Source organism: Rhinatrema bivittatum, chromosome 2 (assembly GCF_901001135.1).
Source record: "Rhinatrema bivittatum chromosome 2, aRhiBiv1.1, whole genome shotgun sequence".
Lineage (NCBI taxonomy): Eukaryota > Metazoa > Chordata > Amphibia > Gymnophiona > Rhinatrematidae > Rhinatrema > Rhinatrema bivittatum.
The window spans coordinates 567,839,608-567,864,950 of record NC_042616.1 but is presented as its reverse complement, the minus strand read 5'-3'; the positions used below and the strand labels follow the sequence as shown (position 1 = coordinate 567,864,950).

Sequence of the window (25,343 nt, the reverse complement as noted above, 5' to 3'; positions counted from 1 at the left end):
GTGTGTGAGGGTGTGTGCGGGTGTGGGGGGGGGGGGGGGGAGTGTGTGGGTGTGGATGTGTGGGGGGATGGGTGTGTGGGTTGTAGGTGTGTGGGTGTGGATGTGTAGGTGTGTGTGTAGATGTGTGTTTGTGTGTGCGCTTATGTGTGCGTGTGTGTGTGGTGGTGCTGGTGGGGGCGTATAATTCTGAAAATGTGCCCCAGGCACAACTAGTCCCAGCATTGCAGTTCAGCCTGAAAACACAGGTAATTTAAGTTTATATGTATTTTATAAGCATTGCATGGGAGATAACATGACATTGCTTGAGGTGAAAGGTTTTTTATTCAGTTTACAATGATATAGGTTTTCTTATCTTCATGCTGTTTTCTAGTTATTTTTGCTAAATCCTTTCCTGGAAATGCTAATTTATACAAGTGTAGCTTTAGCCTCATCCTTTATCAGAAATTCATCAGAGGTGGCATTAGTTCAAGGTTGCAGCAACAAGATATGTCTTTTCTCTTTGATTTAGATGTTCCAGCATTTTCCTTGAACAAAGGCTGTGTTGATTTGATTCCCTTGATAAGCAGTTTGGTTCCCAGCAGTCGGTAAATATTGTTCGGTTGAAAGTTGTAGTCCTTTAAGGATTAAGGTACAGACATATTTTTTGCACATATTTCCCCTTGCTGTAAGAAGTATCAGAAAAAGATTTTTTTTTAAAAAGGTAAGTTTAATAAAAGTTATAATTTTACTTTTAAACATATGCAAAGATATATCCTAGTTCGTCTAATGCAATCACTGTACTGATTCTGTCATTCCTTAAAGTTCTGGACAGGGTAATCTCCAAATCCTTAATAGTTATTGTGGCAATTTATTTGCGATGGTGTCATTTCAAAGATGATTTATACAATGCCTACAAGTTACAAGTGTTGCGGTATGAATAGGAATGCTGCAAGGTGATTATGATTTTTCAATGCCTGTCTCTTTACAAGTGTGCCTTTTGTAATTATCTTATTATGAAGAGCAATAACAAACTTGCTTGCAGCTCCCTTATCGCTGTGATTTACGGTCACAGACCATTAAGACTGCAAAATGTATATGATTAAGTTAATTCTGAGATTATTCTTTTCATATGGTTAGACCCAATAACCCATCATGCACAATAACTTGATTTCAGCAACTGTTTTTCTCTTAAATTTGAACTGTCTCAGAGAGCAAGGCAGATCTAATTTCCCATCCGCAGAACTGGATCAACAGGCAAAAGCTGTGGGAAAATACTCTGCACAGAGTTAATTTTTGAAGTTGACTTTGAGTAGTGCATTTTCACAGCAGAATTTTGTCTGGTTGAGTTGTGCCAAACTGCAGTTTGCTAAAATAACTTTAAATAGAGGATCTCTCAAGAACTAGGTATGCCAGAAACATGTAAATATCAACAAGAGGAAGAAAAAAGCAGGCACAAATCAGGGATCTCCTGGGCAAAAGGAGAAGCAAATATAATCCACAAAACATCAGAATAATAAGGAAGAGAAAAACTGGGAGAAAAAAGCAGGAGACAGCTTTGCTGCTTGTGGAGTATTTTGCATGTCTTTTTATTTGAGTTTTTTTTGCTTTTTTTTTTTAAACAAGGATATGATTATATTAGTGCTGGGGCTTCTTGAGTACTTTGCTGTCATGGTTAGTTTCTGCATGATTTCACTCTGTCCTTTTATTTTTAATTATTTTTCATTTTCTCACTTTATTTCACTGCCAGTGTGCTCTGCAGATTTCTTTTTAACTTCTCTTTGTGCCTTAAAAATATAATATTGGAAGATATTATTTTTAAATTTCGTTTTTCCTTGGTGTCATAAGTCATAAGTACCATTGTTACCAAGACATAAATTTAAACATTGTTAGAATGTTTTTTTTTTATTTTAAAGGGATTTAGCACTTAAAAGGGATCATTTTCAAAGGCACTTATGTGTATATAGCCTGGTGGGAATGTGCATAAAGGTATTCGTAGAACATAATTTTGTGCGTTCTTTTGCACACATACTCAACAGGCATTCCAAGGGGTGGAATAGGGATTTACGTACATGCTTTCGACTTTCAAAAAGTGTGTGCAGTAGGTTATGTCTACCCTCCAGCAGTTGTAACTTCAGCATGAATGTTCCCACGTGTACCCAGCACAACCTGCGTATTTTCTAAGTAGTGTTATGCACATCAGTCCATTTGGAAATTCAGAGAGTTATTTTTACCTGCAGATATTGGCCCTACATGGGTTTCTGAAAAGTACCTTCAGAAAGTACAAATTTCTCTTTTTTCCTTTTCTTTTTTTAAATTCTTTATTTATAATTTCCAATTACATATTTCATGAATTAACACTTGAATAGAAAAACATTATGACATTATCAAAATGCTTATACAAAAAAGAAAAAAAAAATCAGGAAATACAATTTTTGTTAACAATGTATTTAGTCCTCAAAATTGAGATCCAATCCTGATCTGCTACCTTGAGGAAATAGAAATATCTATATTACTTAACAAAAAACTGGTTAAACAGGTCCCTTCCTTCTTTTTAATGGTTAAGCTTACAGATTTTCAAATGACGGGGGATGACATAGCAATTTGTGTTGCGCTCGGAGGTGGACCTTTGTCCTGGAGCAGGGGAAGATGGCCTCCTGGTAGGGACCAGGAAGCACCTACCCTCAGGGGGAGGAGCACTGGAGGAGACAGAGGCTGGGATGAGCTTCACCACTGGAAGCCCGTAGGGACCCAGGCCACTTGGACTTAGGTGGGCCTTGCAGGGTCTCCTGGAGAGGTGGTAGACTGGTGTGCCCACGGGCAGGGAAGGAGCACGGTCGGGTTCAGGGCTGGAGGTCAGATGAAGCAAGGAAGACCAGAACAGCATAGGCGATGACAAGGCAAGGGACAGAGCCAGAATCAGAAGACAAGGCAAGGGACAGAGCCAGAATCAGAAGACGTAGTCAATCAGGCTAAGGTCAAATACCAGTAATCAGTCCGAGAGTGGTCAACGTAGCAAGGTTAGGTTCCAGAGGTCAGGCGAAGTCACAGGCAGGCTGAGGTCAGTAGGCAGGCAGCAGGCAGAGAGGACAAGAAACAAGCCAAGGTCAGAAGGTAGGCAGCAGGCAGAGAGGTCAAGTCAGAGTGGTCAAGTAGCAGGCTGAGGTCAGTACCAGAGAGAGACAGTCCAAAGGTACTACCTGGGGAGACGAACAGAGGAACACAGGAACAGAAGGACGCTGGAACAGGAGGATGCAGGGACAAAGCTGGAAAATTAGGATCCTGGAACGAAGCTTGAACAAGACTGGAACAAACTGGAATGAGACTAGAACAAGGCTTAGAACGCAATGACAATCTAGCAGAAAAATCCGATTGCCAAGGCAAGGAAATGCAGGCAAGAACTTCCTTATGTAGTTCCCTCAATCAGGGCGTGCCACGGAGCTAGGACCTGCTCCTGGCTCTACAAGAGGCCAGGCAGTCCTCGCATGTACGCGTAGGGGCGTGGCCAACGCCACGGACAACTCCGGACTTCGGCGTGAGGCCTGGTGCGCAGTGGAAGGCCCGGCAACTGCCATCACGGGACACCAGGGCTTGGAAGAGCTTGCGGCTGCAGCTGGGGAGGCCGACCCGGGACCTGCTGAGGAGCCGGAGAAGTGAGCAGGCCCATGCGTGGGATGGACACGGACAGGGCGCACAACAACTGGCGTAAATCTATTAGTTATAAAAGAGGAAAGCTGTACAGGATTATAGAAAATGTATGATACATTTTGATACTTTACTAGACATTTACACGGAAATTTAAGGAAATATGCAGTTCCTATTTCTAACATCTTAGGTTTTAAAATTAAAAATTGTTTCTTCTTTTTTTGAGTCTCTTTTGCCAAGTCCGGAAAAACTTGAACTTTCAGATCCAGAAAACTTTCAGATCTATATCGAAAGAATCTTTTGAATATCCATTCTTTATCTGTCTCCAGAAGAAATGACACAATGAGGGCCAGATCTTAAAAGATACAAGCGGGCGTAGATTTGTTCGCGCAACCTGGCGCGAACAAATCTACTCCTGATTTTATAACATGTGCGCACTGCCGCGCGCATGTTATAAAATTCGGGGTCGGCGCACGCAAGGGGGTGCACACTTGTGCACCTTGCGCGCGCCGAGCCCTAAGGGAGCCCTGATGGCTTTCCCAGTTCCCTCCGAGGCCGCTTCGAAATCGGCGCGGCCTCCGAGGGAACTTTCTTTCTACCACCCCCCACCATCCCCTACCTAACCCACCCCCAGTCCTATCTAAATCCCCATCCTGACCTTTGTTGCAGAAGTTACGCCTGCCTCTGGGAAGGCGTAACTTGCGCGCATCAGCCAGCTGCCGGTGTGCCATTCCCTGGCACGGCCACAAAGAAGGAGGCCTCAGTCCCACCCCCGGACCCCTGCCATGCCCCAGACCTGCCCCCTTCCCGCCCTTTTTTCGAAGCCCTGGGACATACGCGCATCCTGGGGCTTGCGCGCGCCACCGAGCCTATGCAAGATAGGCTCGACACACGCAGGGGCAGCTTTTCGGGGTTACACGCGTATATTATGTGCGAAACCCTTTGAAAATCTGCCCCTAAGTGTAGCCGGCGTAACCTGTTCGCTCAAAGAGCTTACGATAATATTAGTCACATCCATTTGAGGCTCTAATGTTGAACAAATCTGTTCCCCATGTAATTCTTCATTTCCCTTTTAAGGGGTGTTATATAATAAATCCTTGAAATTAAAGGCAAAGTCTGTTTGGGTATTTTAAGGATTTCTAAGAGGTACCTCTTCCACATATCCCTTGGAGCAATTAAGGAATTTTTTGGAAAATTTATAGGACAGATAATTTTTGCCCGAGCGTGATTTTCAATGGATTCCATTTTCATCTTCATTCTTACATTTTCTTTTATGATGGGATACTGAACATCTTTAATTGTATTTATTTCCTTTTTCACATTCTCACATTCTTCATGATTTTCCTTTATCTCCTTTCCTACCTTACTCATATGGTCTTCCAAACCATTTAGGACTTCAACCATGGGTTTCAGTTGACTAGCAACATTCCCATTTAATAAACATATAGCGTCCCAAATTGCATCCAAAATAATTAGAGTAGGTCTCACCAACTCAACAACTTGTGACTGAGTCCTGCCGGTTGTACCTCCATTTTGTTGCTGGACTTCCGGCTGTTGAAACTCTTCACCAGTTCTCCATTAGGGCTCACTCCCTTTTCTCAGGCCTCAGCAGCGCTGCTTACTTCCAACGAAGCCGGCTCCCAAGGTAAGCTTAAGGTTCTGGCCTCAGCCGGGTTGGCCGGGGCACACCGCTCTTCCAGGGACAGAGATGTCTGTAGCTCTGGGGGAACGCTGAGTACTGCTTCCTCCCGGTTATTCCCCAGCGAGCCTACTCCCGGGGTCTCTGAGACTCGCCGCACATGGAAATCCATCGGGCCCATCACAGCAGATAACTGTAATTCACATTCTTTGGCTCTCCGTTTTAGAGTGGAATGTGGCATGATTAAGGAAATCTGGACCTGCGGAGCCATTCCAAGTGCGTCTCACCAGCTCGCGGCCATCTTGGATCCCAGAAAGTACAATTTTCTAATCTAACCTAGTTTTTAAAGAAAAGTGTGATTAGTTTTCCTAAGGCTTCATTATGTTCTGTTAACTATAACATGAGCAGTAGAAGACTTTCTCAATCTATCTAATAAAATAATTTTTGTGAAAATATATAAAATAGCAAGGCTTCCCTAACCTGTCCTGGTGATCCCACAACCAGAAGGATATTCAGGATATCACAGGATAATGAGGTTCAGTATTAAAACACAGACAGAGTTGGTTCATTCAAAGATTAAGGTCATGGACTTCAGAAAAGCTAACTTTGTAAAGATGGGGGAATAGCTCAAGGTAGGATAACCTGGGGGAAGAAGTAGAACATTAGGCAAAACTCAAAGGAAATATTGTAAAAGGCAACAAACCTTTAAGGTAAATTTTAAAAGCCCAGGGCAGGCTGAAATTAGGGGTTGCGAGAAGAAGACAGGCTTGTGCACTGACCATATTTTAAAAAGCACCCAATATACACGCGTAAATGCTGTGGCGTGCAATGTGAAAAGTGTACAAAAAGGGGCGGGGTATTTTGGGGTCTGACCAAGAGATGTGCACGGAAATACTTATGTGCCCCAGTGCAAGCCGAGGTCCCCTGCAGCATAACATTACCTTCTGCTATGGATGATGTGTAAGTTAGAAAATAAAAGGATAGAGCCATTTCTTAGGGGTTTAAAGGGTCTGGGGTAACTGGGGGGGGGGGGGGGGGGGGGTGTAGGCCTATCAAATCATGGCAGGTTGGAGGATCAAGCTGTTAACTGAGTAAACCGATGGGTGAACTGGTAAACGGAGGATGGCATGGTCACATGCCCCTTTTAAAATCCCCCAACTTACATGGTAGAAGCAGGACTTGCATGTCTACTTAAAGCTAGGTGCACATGTGCACATGGCCAGGCTATTGTATCACATGCACACAAGTTATAAAATAACCATGTTTCCTGGGTGTGGGCCGACACACACGCGCAAATGTGTGCCTGTACACCAGTTTGAAAGTTAACATCTTTTTATTAGAAAATGAAATAAGGGCAAGAGGTAAAAAAGAGGTCACTGTGGTTTTGTAAAGAAGTGGTTAAAAGATAAAAGAAAAAAAGGTTAGTGTTCATAAACTAAAAGAGAGAGGAAAACAGGCAACAATATATGGAAAAGCTAAGAGAAGCTGGGAAAGTAATCAGCAGATTGAAGGCAAAAAGGGAAGAAAAAATAGGCAATACAATAAAAATAAGGGAAAGGACTTTTAAAAATATATATTAGTGCAGGAGGAAGCACAAAAATGGGATTGCAAGACTCAAAGGTTTATAGGGGAATATGTAGAGGCAGGCAAGAATTCTTTAACAAATATTTCTATTCAGAGCTCATTGAATAAGGACCAGTGACATAGCCATGGGTGGGCTGTGGACCAATTATTTTGGGCTCATGCCCACCCAATCAGTGTTGCCCGGTGGCCCAAGAAGAGAGGCCCTGCCACAGGGCCACAGAGGACATGCCAGGCATGCACATCTAGGGGAGCAGCGACCAAGAGGAGGAAGAGGTCCGCAAGGCCACCATTGGGACCCCATTCCCACCGGCGGATGAGAAGAGGAAGAGGTCCATGAGGCTGCCGGTGCACCCCATACCACCTGTGGTTGAGAAGAAGCCTGGCATGTGAGAAGTAGAGCAGGCCCACAAGGCCGCTGGAGGACTCATCCCAGCAGTGGCGAGAGAGGACTAGGCCACCGGTGCACTCTAACCCACTGGTAGCCGAGAAGAGGAGAAGGACCGGGAGGCCGGCAGTCAAAGAAAAAAACACCTTCATCAGAAGGCGCCCGTTCTCCAGCTCCCCCTCGTGTGCCTGCCCTGCAGCATTCAAAACATGTGCTGATCTCATGCTCTTGATGGGGAGCCTGCCTGTGTTTTATGTTTCTCTGTGTGTGTGAGTATGTGTGTATGTGAATGATAGCCTGCTTGGCTTTGTGTAAATGGTAGCTATCTGGGAGTGGAGGTGGGGGTGTGTGAACGGGGTCCTGCCTGGGTGTGAGTGTGTATGTGGATGTAGCTTACCTGTATGTATGTGAATGGTAGCCTACCTTGATGTGGGTGTGTGTGAATGGTAGCCTGTCTGGGGTTGGGTGTGAATGGGTGTGTGACTGGGAGTCTGCCTGGGTGTGTGTTTGTGTGTGTGATTAGTAGCCTGCCTGTGTTTGTGTGTGTCTGTGTGTGAACAGTAACCTTTCGGGTGTGTGTGTGAATGGTAGCTGTCTGGGTGTTTGTGTGAATGGTAGCTGTCTGGGTGTGTGTGTGTGTGAATGGGAGCCTGCCTGGAGCTGGGTGTGTGTAAATGGGAGCCTGCTTGGGGGCTGGGACATTGGAATGGGAACCTACCTGAGGAGTTGGGGAGGGGGTGTTTGTGTGTGTGAGAGAGAGCATTTGGGAGTGAGAATTTGTGTATGAGGAAGTGGGATCCTACATGTGAGAGTGAGAACCTGTTTGTGTACTTATGTATGGAAGTTGGAGCCACAGCCTGCATGTGAGAAAGAGCATGTGAGAGCTTGTGTGTTTGTATGAGAATATGAAGCTTTATGTGAGAGATCATGTAAAAGTGACAGCCTGTGTGCGTATCTGTGAGGGGGAATGGGGGACAGCATGTGAGAGCCTGTATATGTGAGCATGTGAGAGTGAGAGCCTGTGTGTGTTTTTATGTATGGGATTGGGAGCCTTCATGTTTGAGAGAGCATGTGAGAACCCTGTGTGTTTGTGTGTGAGAGAGCATGTAAGACTGAGATCCTGTGTATTGTGTTTTTGGGAATTGAAGCATGTGTGTAAAAGCATGTGAGAATGAGAGCCTGTGTGTGTGTGTTTAGGGCAGAGCTTTCCAAAGTGTGTGTCGCGACACTTTAGTGTGTCGCCTGAGGTGTGCCGGTGTGTCACGCGAGCCCGGTGCACGTGACACACCGGCAAGTGGGAACCAATGCAGCCGCCGGTGGACCTCATCCCACTGGCGGCTGAGCAGTGAAGTTTCGCTGGGCTAGGCTGTGTGCCGGAGACACACAGCATGAAGATCGGTGAGCCGTGGTGGAGCTTACGTCACCACGGCTCAAAGAAAGAGGTCACGCAGGTGCTCCTCCTCCTTCCTGCCCACGCAGCCCCGGAAGAAAAATGTTGCCGGAGCCGCACGGGCAGGAAGGAGGTGGAGCATCAGCCACGTGCAGAAGAAGAGCAGCGGGCTGAGAGGAGGAGGCCCGGTAGCAGGGTCCCCACCGCGGATCGGCCCGTGAAGAAGAGAGACGCCGCTGCCGCGGATCGGCCCACGGAGAAGAGAGACGCCGCTGCCGCGGATCGGCCCGCGAAGAAGAGAGACGCCGCTGCTGCGGATCGGCCCGCGAAGAAGAGGGACGCCGCTGCCTCGGATCGGCCCGCGAAGAAGAGGGACGCCGCTGCTGCGGATCGGCCCGCGAAGATCAGGGCCGCTGCAGAGCCCATCCTGCAGCAATCCGTGAAGAGGAGCCCAGAGGTAAGAGAGAGGCTGAGGGCCCGTAGAGTGCGTGTATGAGATGAGTTGAGAGATTGTGTGCATGTATGAGATGAGTTGAGAGACTGTGTGTGGGAGTGAGGACCTGAATGTTTGCAGAGACAGCATGTGAGAGCCTGTGTGTGTGTGAGAGAGACAGCATGTACCAGTGAGAGCCTATGTGTATGAATGATTGTATGAGAGAGAGCATGTGACAGTGAGAGTCTGTGCTTGAGCAAGTCAGACAGCATGTGCAAGAGAGAGACTGTGTATGAATGATTGTATGAGAGAGAGCATGTGAGAGCCTGTGTGTGTGTGTGTGTGAGAGAGAGAGAGAAAGCATGTGAGAATGAGAACCTGACTGTATGTTTGAGGGAAGAAGATAGATGGAGAGAAAAGAAATAGAAAAAAAAGACAATATGAAAGGAATTGGCAAAAAAAAATAAGAAAGGAAAGGTGGAACAAAAAAGCCTGTGACCAACTGATAAAAAACTAAGATCAGACAGCAAAGGTAAAAAAAAATTACTTTTTACTGATTGGCACATGTAATTTTTGGTAATGTGCAAAAGTAGCATTTTCTCTATGCGGATCTCACAATGTACGAGATCAACATGGAGGAAGTGGAAACCCACGGGGCCTACACAGAGAAGGCAACAGAATGGGCTTCAGTGCCAATAGCAGCAATCAGCGCCTCCCAAATACCCATGCAGCATCAGTGACAGTGGCAGCAGAGGAATGAGAGAGGCTCTTGAGGTTGCTGGCAAAAGAAAGAGAGGAGGTCTGCCTTTAGTGTGCATGTGAATGAATGGGAGTCTGCCTGGGGGTGTATGTGTGTGAATGCATGGGTGCCTGCCTGAGGGTGTGTCTGTGTATGAGAATGTATGGGTGTCTTCCTGGGGTTTGTATGTGTGAGAATAGGTGCCTGCCTGTGTGTGGTGTATGTGTGTGTGTGTGTGAGAATGAATTGGTGCCTGCCTGGGGGTCTGTTTGAGTGAGAATGAATGTGTGCATGCCTGGGGGATTGTGAGGGAGGGGTGTGAAAATGAATGGGAGCCTGCCTGGGGGTAGGTTTCAGTGTGTGAGAATGACTGGGAGCTTGCCTGGGTGTGTGTGTTTGTGTGTATGTGAGGGAGCCAGAGAGAGTGAGAGCATGAGTGTGTATGAGAAAATCCAGGGGAGTAAGAGTTTGTGTGGGGGGTGTGTGTGGAGGGGGAGAGAGTGTCTTAGAGCCTGAGAGTGTGTCAGTGTCTGCGAGAGCGTGAAGTTATGGTGGGTATAAGAGCATGAATATGTATGTATGTATGTGACAGTGTATGTGTGAGAGAGAATGGACATGTGAGTATGTGTGAGAGAGAGAGGATAACCTCCTAATCCTTGACAATATCAGGGTGACTGGAAATCAAGAGCTCCCACATATGGACAGCAGGGGCTTTTTAAAATCCTTATTAGTTTTAATTATTGGGTGTTATTTGATATATGTGCCGTTTTTAAATATTTTATTGGTATTTGGGAAATTGTAAAAAATGTATATGATTTTAATTAATAGAAATTCTATTTATCAGTAGTTTTAAAATATTCTTTTATTAGTATGGTTTTACTATTATAACTGATGCTTTATGTTTCTTGATTTTATTTGTTTTATGAGGAATGGTGGTTCTGTTTTTCCATTGTTAATACACAGAGTCTGGCTTCTTGGGGTTTCCATGTCAGTTTTTGTCAAATTTGTGCTCCTTTATTCTGTATTTGGTGAGGGTCTGTCTCTGCTCTGTGTGTGTGACCATGATGAGAGATTCTACTAGCATAGGGATCTATAGCAATCGGGTTTGTTTTGTTTCCTCAGTAGGTGGTGTATTGGTATTCTAGGACCCAGTGTAATATTTACCCTTGCTTATTCACAGGTAGGGTTATTGTTGTTTGAGTCCTTGGTGTTATTACTGTTATGTTACGATGGGATTGCAGTATAGATTTTGAGTGTCTTTTTGCGAGGTTTTGTGTTAGTTCACAATGTGCCTGGCAGTGGAAGGTGTTTGTGCTGCTGTTACTGTGAGGTGACACCAGAATTTGAAAATATCTTTTAGTATGATGAGCTGTAAGGGAAACATCCAAGCTCCATTGTTTGGGGGAATTTCAGTGGATGCACAGAGTTACAGAACTGGAGGTGCAGGATTTATATTGACATTCTGTCCCTTCCTATAAATTCCAGTCTTCACTCTCATAGCCATATAGAATTAGTTGAATGAGGCTATCAAATAATTATATAGTGTGAAACTGGCCAGCTTTTTAAAATTACGCAGAAGACCCTTTGGACTTTCTTATTAACACCAAATATTCAAAATCTGTGTTCATCCCATCAAGCTCATATATCTCATTAAAGAGGTAAATTGAATAACACAATAACTTTGTTTTATTATTGTTATTCATAAATTAGAACAATAACATTAAGCTTGGAATATTATATATTTTTAATATAAATGAGAGGTTTTCACAAGATAGGTTGTGTCGTGAAACATTTTATTATGTATATATTTAAGGAAACATACATAAATTGTCGAAATACATTTAGTTCGTTTAACCTTTAACCTCTGGTTTGCTAGTAAACTGAATTACTGTGTCCCGAAATTATGTTTGCCTTATGTGGGGGTGTCAGGGAGCTGGTCGAGGTCAGACAGGCAAGAGCCTTGGTGGTCAGAGTAACTCGAGTGAACAGGCAAGAGTCCAGGAAGGCAGCGAAACTCATGGTCTGGCAGTCTAGGGTCTTGGCAGGTGGCGTATCTCATAGTCAGGCAGGCAGGCAAGGGTTTTGCCAGGTGGCATATCTTGTAGTCAGGCAGGCATGGGCCTTGCCTTAAATAGCCTGAGGCCTAGGAGAAGGAGTCTGGGTCCCTCCCGCGGGCGACGCTGAAAAGGGGGTCATGTGGCACGCGTGCGCGCCTGGGAGCCCAGGGGTTAACTGAGAGGCCAGCACGGGGCCTGATTCTAAAGGCACACCAGGGTCAGGGTAGGCAGCAGACTAACAGAGTGAGAGACAGGCCAAGGTAGGGGCAGGCAGCTAGCAAGAGTAGTCAGGTCCAGGTGGCAGGCAATCGTGGTCAGGTCCAAGCAAGAGATCAAGATCCATAGAGTCAAGCCAAGGATGAATGAAGACACAATGAAGACACTGGACAAGGTGGATAATACAAGGCAAGGTTGGACAAAGCGGGCTGGCCAAGGAAAGCTGGAGAAGTTATGGCTAAGTTATGTTAAGAAAACATATATTTTGTAAACCGTTATGATGGCTCTACCGAATGACGGTATATAAAACTCAACAAATAAATAAATAAATGGCTGGATGAGGCAAGACTAGAAGACAAGGCTGGATGATACAAGGCAAGACATAGCAATGCTGGATGAGGCAAGGCTGGACAAGGCAAGGCTGGACAATGCAAAACTGGAAAACAAGGCTGGATGAGGCAAGGCTGGAAGGCAAGGCTGGATGATGCAAGACTGGGTGAAGCAAGGCTGGAAGACAAGACTGGACAAGAAACAGGAACACAGGAATCAGCAACACTAGGCAACATGTACTACAAGGCAGAAGACCCATTGCTGAGGCAAGGAAGAGTAGAGTAGATGGGCCTTAAATAGGGCACCAGGTGTGAGGTCATCACTAGGTGCCATGAAGTACCTTTCCCCCTGCAGGGCCTTTAAGGTGCGTTGTTTTGCGCACGCATGCCAAAGTCTGGTGTGGAGAGGAGGAAAAGGAGCATCCGGACAGTGTCCCAGCTATGTGGCACTCTTCAGCAGCGGCTGTGGCCTCGGCATGCACAGGTTAAATGTGGCCAGCCAAACATAAAACCGTGTGTCTGTTTTTTTAAACTTAGGATGGAATTATTCTTATCTAGCTAAAAAAGGGAATATTTTTCTGCTGTAAAATTTTCTGAGTCCTAAATCTGAATGAATTGAGCCAAAGAGCTTGTAGAAAAGGCTTAAAATGTAAATGCATTGTTTAAATAGGGGACAGCTACAGTGCATTTTTATTTTTAATTCAATATGTAAAAACTGAGAGAAGAAAACCATATTCTGTATCCATACAGTACAAAAATGAAGGCACTAAAGTATTAGTACCTTTCACTTTACTGCATTCCTAGCACAGCAATTCAAATTAATATAGGTTAGAAATGTCACAGCTCTGTACAAAGTACATATTTTTCATTATGATGGCATAAAGCTTTGTTAAACAGGTAAACTCAAATTTTGAGGATAAAAATAATCCTATAAATTCAAATATGCCTTATTCAGATAATTAAAGGTTTTCACATTTTCCTTTATGCTAATATGTGGTAAATTGAATGGAAACTGTTAGCTTAACTTTTAGCATAGTTATTAAAAGGATATTTTTTATGCATTGATAAGTGATTAGATTTAATTATTAGTTGTTCAGGAGCAAAGATAATTATTTATTCTAATAATGTCAGGTATTATCACTATTTGTCACTTGTCCCTCTCATCCTGTGAGTTGAACCATGGTGGTTTAAGTTATTGGGTCTGATTGACTTTTTCTCCTATTATTGTGATATAATTAATTGATTGCTTTCCCCCTCTACTTTAAATATATTTTAATTTATCAGTTAAAAATATTTAAAAATAAAAAGAAGCAATGTCACAATTTTCTGGAGCTTCTGTGTAATACTTCCACTTGACCACAATGCTTTGAAAATAATGTATCAATTTTGCCATTACTTTTTCTTCTGTAGGAAATAATTGCATTGTTTAGTTTGATTTCCAACAACAGGAACAACAGGAGTTAGGACTCATCTAAATGTCCCAGTATATGTTACTTCATGGTGTGATAATCCCAGGTAGTAGTCAGTGACTGCTAATAGGAAACATAAGACTTGCCATACTGTGTCAGACCAAAGGTCCATCAAGCCCAGTGTCCTGTTTCTAACAGTGGCCAATTCAGGTCACAAGGGGGGATCTTAAGGGGTAAATAAATGCTATGCTGCTTATCCCAGGGATAAGCAATAAATTTCCTGAAGTCCAACTTAATAAATGTTTATGGACTTTTCCTCCAGGAACTTGTCCAAACCTTTTCTAAATGCAGCTACACTAATAGCTTTCATCACATCCTCTGGCAACGAATTCCAGAGATTAAGTGCTGAATAAAAAATATTTTCTCTTATTAGTTTTAAATTTATCATTTAGTAAATTCATTGTATATTCCCTAGTTTTATAGACCTCTATTATATCTCCATTTAGCCGTCTCTTCCCCAAGATGAAGAGTCCTACCCTCTTTAGCCTTTCCTCATAGGAGGAATTGTTCCATCCCCTTTATCATTTTGGTTACCTTTCTCTGTACCTTTTCTAAATTTGCTGTATCTTTTATGAGATGTGGTGACCAGAATTGCCCACAGTATTCAAGATGAGGTCTCACCATGGAGTGATATAGAGGAATTATGATATTCTCTGTTTTATTCTCCATTCCTTTCCTGATAATCCCTAACATTCTATTTGCTTTCTTGGCTGCTGCTGCTGCACACTGAGCAGAAGATTTCAATGCATTATTAAGGATGATGCCTAGATCCTTTTCCTGAATGGTGGCTTCTAATGTGGAACCTTGTATTGTGCAGCTATAATTTGGGCTATTCTTCCCTAAGTGCATCACTTTGCACTTCTCCATATTCAATTTCATTTGCCATTTGCATGCCCAGTCTCCCAGTATTGCAAAGTCCTCTTGCAATTTTCTGAATTATCTTGAGATTTAACAACTTTGAATAATTTGGTGTCATTGGCAAATTTGATCACCTCACTTGTTGTTCCCATTTTCAGCAGTGGTCCCAGAACAGATCTCTGGGGCACTCCACTATTCACCCTTTTTCCATTGGGAAAATATACCATTTAGCTCTGCTCTCTATTTTCTATCGTTTAACCAGTTCATAATCCACAATAGGATTATGAACTTTTTAATTTCCTAAGAAGTCTCTTATGAGGGATTTTGTCAAATGCTTTATGGAAATCCATCATGAAATGATGAACTATTTATACAAAATATTAACAGGATAGACAGATTCAAAGAAACACTAATTATAAAGATATCAATATACAATGCCACTTAGCTGGATAAATTCTGACTTATCTGGTTAAATGGTGGCATCTGAATATCCAGCTCCATTCAGTAGCTGCCACTTAGCTGGATAATTGAAAGGCGGGATGGGACATAACAGGGAGGAGCTACTTTTCTGGCTAACTTACTGGTTGATACATCAAGCTGCAGTAGTGCTTTAACGTGCATTTAACAGGGCATGTCGCATGATAAAGTGATAATTTGAATGGACCTGCCCAGGTTCCCTCCCCTATTATAAATATTGCAAATTCATGCAAAGAAGGTCATTAATAGGCAATTTTATGTTAATATTTAAATGCGGCCTACAGAGAAAGTGGTCAGCCACGATAAAATATCTAATCCTTGGTCCCGAGGATCCCCAAAATTGCCGTGGCTAAAAACAAAGATTAGGTGGGGGGTCAGGGTTGACCCTAAGCTCAACCTGAAGACATCACTCAAGGTGGCCTCGACTCCTTAAAGAAAAAAAAAAAGTGTCACGTTCATACACAGCAACAGTCCACAGCCCTCCCAAAGTTTACAATGAAACTCATTGGGGTTCAGGGTTACCCCACACTCCCCTACCCCAATAATAAATGAACCTGGCCCCCAGGGCCCCCCTCTCCCAAAAAGGTATGGTTAGAAATCACTGAGGTTCCATGGGGGTACCTGGACCTTGCCCTTGTCACATAACAGGGGCAAGGTCAGGTCAGTGCTATTTTGAAAAATGGTGTCGACTTGGCTGGCTACTAGGGTGTGCCCCAGCCCCATTTTGGGACCTTCATCTCATTTTTAAGGTTTAGAGGGTGCAGGTGGATCAGGGGTAGGAAGTGCCTGGGGTGCAAGGGGTGGGGTGGGGGCCTCTCTGAACCCCAATGCATTTTTTTTACATTTGTGGAGGGGAAGGGGGAGGGAAAGGGGGTAACTCCACTGAACCCCAATGACTTTTTATTATACCTTTGTGGGGTGTGGGGTGCCCATTGGGGGACACTATAGCTCAACAAAGTTCTTTTACTATTGGAGTGGGAGGTAACTGAACCCCAATGACTTTTACTGTAACCTTTAGTGGGTGGGGTGGGCCACTGCTGCAGGTGAATGTGACACTGTTTTTAATTTGAGGAGTCGGGGCCACTTCAAGTGAGGAGGGGTCTGTGGGGGGAGGGATCCACCGGGGGGCTTGACTGCCACATTTTAAGCCATGGGTGGCTGGGAGGGTCCGGGGGGAGAGAAGAAGATTTATGATTTCTTTAAATAGCTTATGGGTGGGCCCTGGATATTTAAATATACTTTATTGGGTTTGGGGGAGGACAGATCTATGGCCAACAGGGCTTCATTTATACTTTCACTGCAGGATCAAAAGAAACAGGCCCACAGAACCCTTTACATATATATATTTTTTTCCTTTCATAAATCTCTACTTAACTGGATATCTTTGAAGATATCCGCTTAAATCACTGGTTATGTGGCCACACAAGGTCGGATAACTTCAAAATCTAACCAGCTATATTCAAACACAGCTGGTTAGATTTTGAAGTTATCTGGCTACATGTAGTCAGATAACTTTAAGCAACTATATTTAGTGGCATGTTTATCCCACTGAATATACAAGACAAGTTATCCAGCTAACTCTAGCCAGATAACGTGTCCACCAAATGGCATAATTAATATTGGCTTCCATGTATTTCTGCCACAAAAGGTGCGTATATGTTTCAGAACATGTGTATATTTATAATGCAGGAACACACATACTTTATCCATTTTATAAAATTACACACTGGGGCAGTAACTTCCAAATGGATCCATGGGAGCACATATACATATGTATTTGTGCAAGCCCAAAGATGCAGCAATTTTACGACATAGGTGCACATACGCGTGCATGTTATAAAACAGCCTGGGCATGCGTATGTATGCGCTGACTTTTGCAAGTGGGCGCGCACAGCCATGTAAATTTGGGTATGAGCTGTGCTAGTGGGGGAATTTTATAACAAGTGCGGGTCCCCACCACACCAGCTCATTCACCAGTTCACCCAGTCTAGAGCTAGGTTCTCCAAAACTCTCTAGTTCTTTAGCCTGCACTCTTCCCAGTTACCTAGATCCCTTAAGCCCCTTAGGGATGCTTGGGTTTTGTTTTTTTTGCTAACTTACATCACCTCCATAGCAGAAGTAAAGTTACCCGGCACTGGGCCTTGGTGCATGCCTAGGCGTAGGTTCTTGTGTGCAATTCTCTTGGCCCCACCCCAGAATGCTCATGCCATGTCCATATCCCACCCCTTTTTTCTCGCATGCGAGATGTGTGCGCATCCTCCCAATTTATAAAATTAGGTGGACATTCGCATGTCTTACATGCATTCCCATCTCCCGATTTTGGCGTGTACCCAGCTTTTACAATTCACCTTATATTTTTTCTGTTTGATGTCTTTCCTGGATGACCAATAGTGTAAAGTTTGGGATCTGTGTTAGAACCTTTTTCTAAATTAGTTTCTAAATTTCTCTGCCTTTTTGTTCTGAAGCATCTTCTTGTGTGCATGAGTATTCCCATTTCATTCAGTTGTTGCAAGATGTTTGAGTGTGTGGTGATGATGTTTGTTTGAACATTGAGTCTCTTTATTCGAACATCCCTTAGCAGGAAACCTTGGATGATACAAAAATGGTTTGGATTGAAGGCCATTATCAGCTAGGGTTCCAACTGTACTTTTTATTGCATTAGCCAAGTTGGTCCTCACAGAGAACTATTTTGAGTTTGAGGGAGTATTTTATAAACAAATCAAGGGTCTGTTGAGAGTACACTTGAATTTTCAGTTTTGCATGTACATTTTACCACGGTTAAAAGGGGGGGGGAGGTTAGAGGACGTTGCAGTACAGTGCAGTATCACAAAGTACGTACAGTAGTTGCTATTTTGTAAGAGATATGTGCATATACATTACTGAACTTATTGGTACTCTTTTCCACTACTAATTGACACACACAGGTGAAATTGGACTTATCATTTGGCTGCAGTTTTTGGATGGGAGGGCTGGGTGAACTGGTGGGGGTTCAGGGTGAAGTGCTGGTGAGTCTAATTGAACTGGAGAAGGACTGAACATAAGAACATAAGAACATGCCATACTGGGTCAGACCAAGGGTCCATCAAGCCCAGCATCCTGTTTTCAACAGTCGCCAATCCAGGCCATAAGAACCTGGCAAGTACCCAAAAACTAAGGGGCGGATTTTCAGACTCCGCGAATAGGCCTACTTTTGTTTGCGCTCCAGGCGCAAACAAAAGTACGCTGGATTTTAGTAGATACGCGCGGAGCCGCGTGTATCTGCTAAAAACCTGGATCGGCGCGCGCAAGGCTATCGATTTTGTATAGCCGGCGCGCGCCGAGCCGCGCAGCCTACCCCGTTCCCTCCAAGGCCGCTCCGAAATCGGAGCGGCCTTGGAGGGAATCCTCTAACGCCCTCCCCTCACCTTCCCCTCCCTTCCTCTACCTAACCCACCCGCCCGGCCCTGTCTACACCCCCCCTTACCTTTCTCCGGGGATTTATGCCTCCCGGAGGGAGAAGTAAATCCCCGCGCGCGAGCGGGCCTCCTGCGCGCCGGGCCGCGACCTGGGGGCGGGTACGGAGGGCACAGCCACGCCCCCGGACCGCCCCGGGCCGTAGCCACGCCCCTGTACCCGCCCCCAAACCGCTGCCGACACGCCCCCGAAACGCCATGATGACCGGGCCCGCCCCCGACACGCCCCCGACACGCCCCCCTCGGAGAACCCCGGGACTTACGCGAGTCCCGGGGCTCTGCGCGCGCCGGTAGGCCTATGTAAAAAAGGCTCACCGGCGCGCAGGGCCCTGCTCGCCTAAATCCGCCCAAAACCGGGCGGATTTAGGCGAGCAGGGCTCTGAAAATCCGCCCCAAAGTCTATCCCATGTTACTGTTGCTAGTAATAACAGTGGCTATTTTCTAAGTCAACTTAATTAATAGCAGGTAATGGACTTCTCCGCCAAGAACTTATCCAATCCTTTTTTAAACACAGCTACACTAACTTCACTAACCACATCCCCTGGCAACAAATTCCAGAGTTTAATTGTGCGTTGAGTGTAAAAGAACTTTCTCTGGTTAGTTTTAAATGTGCCACATGCTAACTTCATGGAGTGTCCCCTAGTCCTTCTATTATCCGAAACTGTAAATAACCGATTCACATTTACCCATTCTAGACCTTTCATGATTTTAAACACCTCTATCATATCCCTCCTCAGCCATTTCTTGTCCAGGCTGAACAGTCCTAACATCTGTAGTCTTTCCTCATAGGGGAGCTGTTCCATCCCCTTTATCATTTTGATCACCCTTCTCTGTACCTTCTCCATCGCAACTATATCTTTTTTGAGATGCGGCGACCAGAATTGTGCACAGTATTCAAGGTGCGGTCTCACCATGGAGCGATACAGAGACATTACGACATTTTCTGTCTTATTCACTATTCCCTTTCTAAAAATTCCCAACATTATGTTTGCTTTTTTGACTGCCGCAGCACACTGAACCAATGATTTCAATATATTATCCACTATGATGCCTAGATCTCTTTCTTGGGTGGAAGCTCCTAATTTGGAACCTAACATTGTGTAACTATAGCATGGGCTATTTTTCCCTATATGCATCACCTTGCACTTATCCACATTAAATTTCATCTGCCATTTGGATGCCCAATTTTCCAGACTCACAATGTCTTCCTGCAATTTATCACAATCTGCGTGTGATTGAACTACTCTGAATAATTTTGTATCATCTGCAAATTTTATTACCTCACTCATGGTATTCCTTTCCAGATCATTTATAAATATATTGAAAAATAAGGGGCCCAATACAGATCCGTGAGACACTCCACTGCCTACTCCCTTCCACTGAGAAAATTGTCCATTTAATCCTACTCTTTGTTTCCTGTCTTTTAGCCAGTTTGTAATCCACGAAAGGACATCGCCACCTATCCCATGACTTTTTACTTTTCCTAGAAGCCTCTCATGAGGAACTTTGTTAAACGCCTTCTGAAAATCCAAATACACCACATCTACAGGTTCACCTTTATCCACATGTTTATTAACTCCTTCAAAAAAATGAAGCAGATTTGTGAGGCAAGACTTGCCTTGGGTAAAAGCCATGAACTAATGGAAGTATTGACGAACTGGTGATTCCAAATACAACAAGTGAGTATTTTCAAAATTATCTACATTCAAACTTTGTAAAATACATGCCTCTACATTTAATTCTGGGTATTTATTCATGCAGTGTCACAATTATTTTGCACTCAAAATATACATATATGTGTTTATAAAATAGGTAGAAAAATATGCATTTTCTTGCTTTGGAAATATGCACACATACTTTCAAAGCAGAAATATATTTCTGCCACACTGTTTATAAAATATTAGCATCATTCTTTGCACATCCACTTACATGGCAAATGCTGTAGCATGGAAAGGTTTAAAGGTTGGGCTCTAAGCATATAATATACAAAAATAAATACATCATAATTATCATCATATCAAATGATTATCTCCACTATCTCAAATTTCCCCAATCAGCCTCAGTCACTGAAGGTCTGGATAAGACAAGCCTGCCTTCCGTATCCTCAGCCCTGGATTAACCATTATGCAAGATAAGCACGTGCAAAGGACATCAAGGGAAGGGGGATACCACAGAGTGTTGAAAATTTGCATTTTTTTCTTTTGCTTCCTAGTTATAAGTAAATAATTTGCCTATATTGCTTACTGCTATTTAGCGTTAAATAAATACAATTTAAAGAAAACTATATTTAATATAGTTGAAAGGTCTGACCTAGAAGAAAACTGAATTTTAAATCTATTTCATATTCAGCAGTTATTGAGTATTAATTTCTTGCCAGTTAAGCAATGGAAGGACTGAGGGGGGTCACCATTATTGGGCTGTGTTTACGGTTTCAGTTGGCCTTAATTCAGCTTTGTCTATTGCCATTCCAGTCTGGACCAACCCAATTGAATAAATAACAAATTAACAAACTAAGCAACCTGACAACCCCAATACAGAGAATATATTGTTGCAGCTAATATTTCATATTGTACAGGTTAAGCTGTTATATCTTTGGAGAATATGCAAGGTCAGTCCTGAGTTAATTAGGATAGCTCAGTTTAAAGAAATCATCATCGGTCCTTCATTTGTTCACACGTATTAAACCTATTCTAATATGTAAAGAGCCCTCCAATTATCAAAGTCACTATAAGGTTCTGGAGGATTCTCACTAGGGCTGACATCACCACCTAAAGGAAAGGTTACTGTCTAATGATAGCAGATGAGCAAAATCTTCTTGTACTTCCTATTATATTCTAGTTTATGTTAAATAAAATGCTTTAAGAAATGAAGTACTGAAATCATGTAATGAAATTATATACTGAAAATTATAGAGCTGGAGACACTCACATAGAGAGGCAATCAGAAGAAGGCTGAAGCCAATGCACCTCTGGTCTTGTTCGCCCTAAATCAGCTATGTATCGATGTAATCCCATAGACTTTTTTTTAAAATTGTGACTTTGTTTTGGGAAGGCCCCTACAATATCTAATGATTTCAGATGGCAGACATCACAAATAAATAGCAGCTAATTCTAAGCCTTTTTAAAATGATGAATCTGATTCTTTTTTTCAAGGTTACTCAATTGGGATTTTCAATGAGTGTACTGTTAATTGGTTATATATAAATAGATTTGTGGGGTTTAGTTGTCAAATAGAGCAAAACAGCACTCAGAAGAGGAGAATTGGTTTACAGTGGATAATAAACATGCAAATACAATCTAATTAGTGTCTTTGAACTTCTTTTACTGCACTAAGCAGAGTGAGGTAAAAACCATTCTGAACCTTTAAATACCAATGTCAACCTTTATCATTTACCTGGACACCATGACACTACAGATTTGCATATCACCACCAAGCTGGTTTTTCTACATAGTATATTAACCTTACATTTCCTTGACATTACAATAGATAAATTGATAATATTTACAAATTTAAATTTTATTTTAACTTTACCTTACCTTAAAATGTGGATGAGTAAATTTCCTATGCGCTAAAGCTTAGCATGCATGCTAAGGTTATTTAATATGCACTGGAGTACTAGGGCCCTAGCATACACATTGAATCAGTTTCAGAAAACGTTAGGGCCAAATGAACAGCTATGCACATGAAAATGAAGGAACATTAGATGCAAATTAGAATTTAGTATTCCCTTATCTTATTTACCTATAAGCCTCACACTTTGCTATTTCACACATTCCTATCATATCTTGACATATAGGAGACAACTTTAAGGACTGAAACTAAACTAGTACTAACATATTGTACACATCATTTGCTGCCATTATTATGGGGTTGGAGGGAACCAGGGATTTGGGAAGAAAAATACCATCAGTTGACAGTAGGAATCTCAATGCAGTTCACCTTATTTTTAGCTTCTTTCTTAGGGGCCGATGCAATATTATTCGTGGAAAGTGGGCGCTGACTTTTCAGCGCCCACTTTCTTAACGCACTTATGGCGCCCGCAAGGGGGGGGGCGCCATGCAATATGCAAATTAGGGGGTCACGCTAGCATGGAGTTGCTAGGGTTGCTAGCGTGACCTTAGCGCATCCTTGGTAACGCGACCCCGCAGTTACCAGCAGTGTGCCGGTTATGAACACCGACGCCGATAAACTTGGCATCGGTTTTCATAACTGCAGTCAGCCGGTTATGAAAACTGATGCTGAGTTTATCGGCGTCGGTCTTCAAAGCGGCCGGCAGAGATTTTATTTTTATTTTACTTTTAAAAAAGTACAGAAAAGCAGTTTTTTCTGCTTTTCTGTACTTTTTTTTCAGTGCTCCAGGCAGGCGTTAATAGCTGAGTGATAAATGTGCGCCTGAGATACTTTCTGTTTCAGGTACAAGGGGATGAAAGGGATAGGGTTAGGGAGGGAGGGGGTTGCTGACACTTGAAAAAAGCCCATTTAAAAAAATGTAAAACAGGAACTGGGAGTGGAGGAGAGAGGAGGATGAGGCGTGACCCCCGGTCGTACAAATTCTGCCAATTTGAGGAATAGGGAGGCAGGCTCAGTCTTTGGTAGCAAAATTAAAGGGAAGAGGGGTTTCTGCTTAGGGCCTGCTGGTCCACATTAAAAAATTGTTTTTGTTTTTTTAAATGTTACAGCCCTACTTAACTGGCTATATTCTTTTGAATATATCCATTATTTATAAAGTTATTTGCCCTCACATGGCTCTGAAACAGGTCTAAAATTATCCAGCTAACCTACCCAGATATACCCAATATTTGGCTAGGTTAGCTAGCTATCTCAGCCCCTCTCCGGAATGACCCAGAACACCTCTTTTTTATCCGGCAATATTATAGCCAGATAACTACCTATCTGGCTATAATTTAGCCAGGTAAGTGACTGAATATGCCACATTTGACATTTAGATGGATTACTTTTGTGTTATCTGTCTAAATGGCTTTTGAATATCTACCCCCTTGTGTCTAGGGGAGTAAAAAGAGTAATCCCTCTTATTGGGGTGTTGCATCCTGAGGACATCAAGCAAATGAAAGGTTTCCATTAAGCTTTACGCCTGATCCAAACCCAGCATGAGTTAAGTTTGCAACATGTTATCAATAGCTGGGTTAGGACACATATTCCAGTTCCCATTCAGTAATAGTGCCCCCTCCTAAAATAGAGCTAATTTGTCAGTAAGCTGTTTATTAAGTTCTTTATGCTCAGCGTTAGGGCCATAGAAGTAAATTAGGGTAAACTGAACAGTGCAGATTGCGCAAGCTAAAAATAGGAATCTACTCTCTGGGACAGTTAAGGACTTATGTACCTGAAGATTTTTATCTGTTAAGAATCACATACCTGAGCCTCTGCTGAGTGAGTTAAAGAAAGAGTAGTATATTTGCCTTATCCTTCCCATTTTGAGTTTTCATGTTTAGACTTGCTAAGGTGCATCTCTTGCAACAGAAGGATCTGAGCTTTCTTCCTGCGAGCTAGTTGCAATATATGCTTCTACTTGAAAGAGATAGAAATACTTCTAATATTTAAGACATGAAAACAATGGTTGCATTGAAGTGAAGCAGTAATATATTCGCCTGTAAAAGAAATCATCAGGAGCCTCTGGCAAACCTTGGGCTCCCACAAGGATTCAATCTAGAAAGCAGCAGGGGATGCAGTATTAATATATTGTGTGAAATCTGATACAACTACATAGCATTATGCAAGGAGTGAGATACCGAAAGAGAAAATTTTAGGCCTCAACCTCAACTTGGGCCTAATAAAACAGAACCCAACCCACCCAATACCCCATCCTAATTCCCCGATGTTTAACACTAGTCCATAGCCCACCCCAAACCCATGCTAAAATTACATAAGACCCTGCACCCCTCCGGTGGGAACTAAATTGGGACTGGGAGGGTGGCTCACCCATAAACCTCAAGGCACACCCCCATTAACCCAAACCCACCACTCCCCTCATCACACCTAACCCTCAACCCTGGCAAGTAAAACATGTATTGATAAGATATGCATGCAGTAATTACAAACAGCATTGCAAAAGAAACTACAACATAAATAGCATTTGCAACTAGATACGGGACATACATGCAAAGAAATCAAGAAAGATGTGACTGCATGTAAGAGTCTTAAACTGCGCTGAATTATTCTCCATTTGCAGCTCCCGGTGGATAAGAGACAGTGATCTGCTGCAGAAAGAAATGATGAAAGTACCAATCAGCATCATGACTGAGGAAAAAGAGCCCCTCCATTCAAAGTACAGCCACAGGTGTTCAGAACCAAAATCAAATTGTTAAACATAGATATCCCAACTGTAAATGGTGTTTCGGAAATCTGGTGCAATAAATAAATTGGAAAAAAAACAAATAACTTTGCACAACTTGCTGACAAGAAGGAGGATTATTGAAGTCGGAGCACCTCCCGCACTCTGGGACCTCCACATGAACGTAGCAAACCTTCTCTGGCCGCTGCTCCCGCTGAAATAATTAGGACCACCACAGTGCCTTAATTTAGATGCATGTGTCTAGATCTCAGTCACATGATGAGTCTTCTTCTTCTGCAGTTATTTTTCAGCAGCCTTAATCGTGTCAAAGATGATCAGTTTCTCATCAACTGACATTCTAAGCTTAGTGAGGTGCAACATTGCATAACAAATGCTCAGTTTTTG

General features: G+C 43.1%; 1 protein-coding gene across 1 annotated transcript in view; it reads left to right on the top strand.

Annotated features, from left to right (window-relative positions):
* Positions 1–580: 580 nt before the first annotated feature.
* MC2R (melanocortin 2 receptor) overlaps positions 581–25,343 on the top strand; it is a 79,629-nt gene continuing 54,866 nt past the window's right edge. Inside the window, exon 1 of the mRNA XM_029590922.1 lies at positions 581–700. The gene's annotated coding sequence lies outside the window, so the exon portion shown is untranslated. The remainder of the gene's footprint in view (positions 701–25,343) is intronic.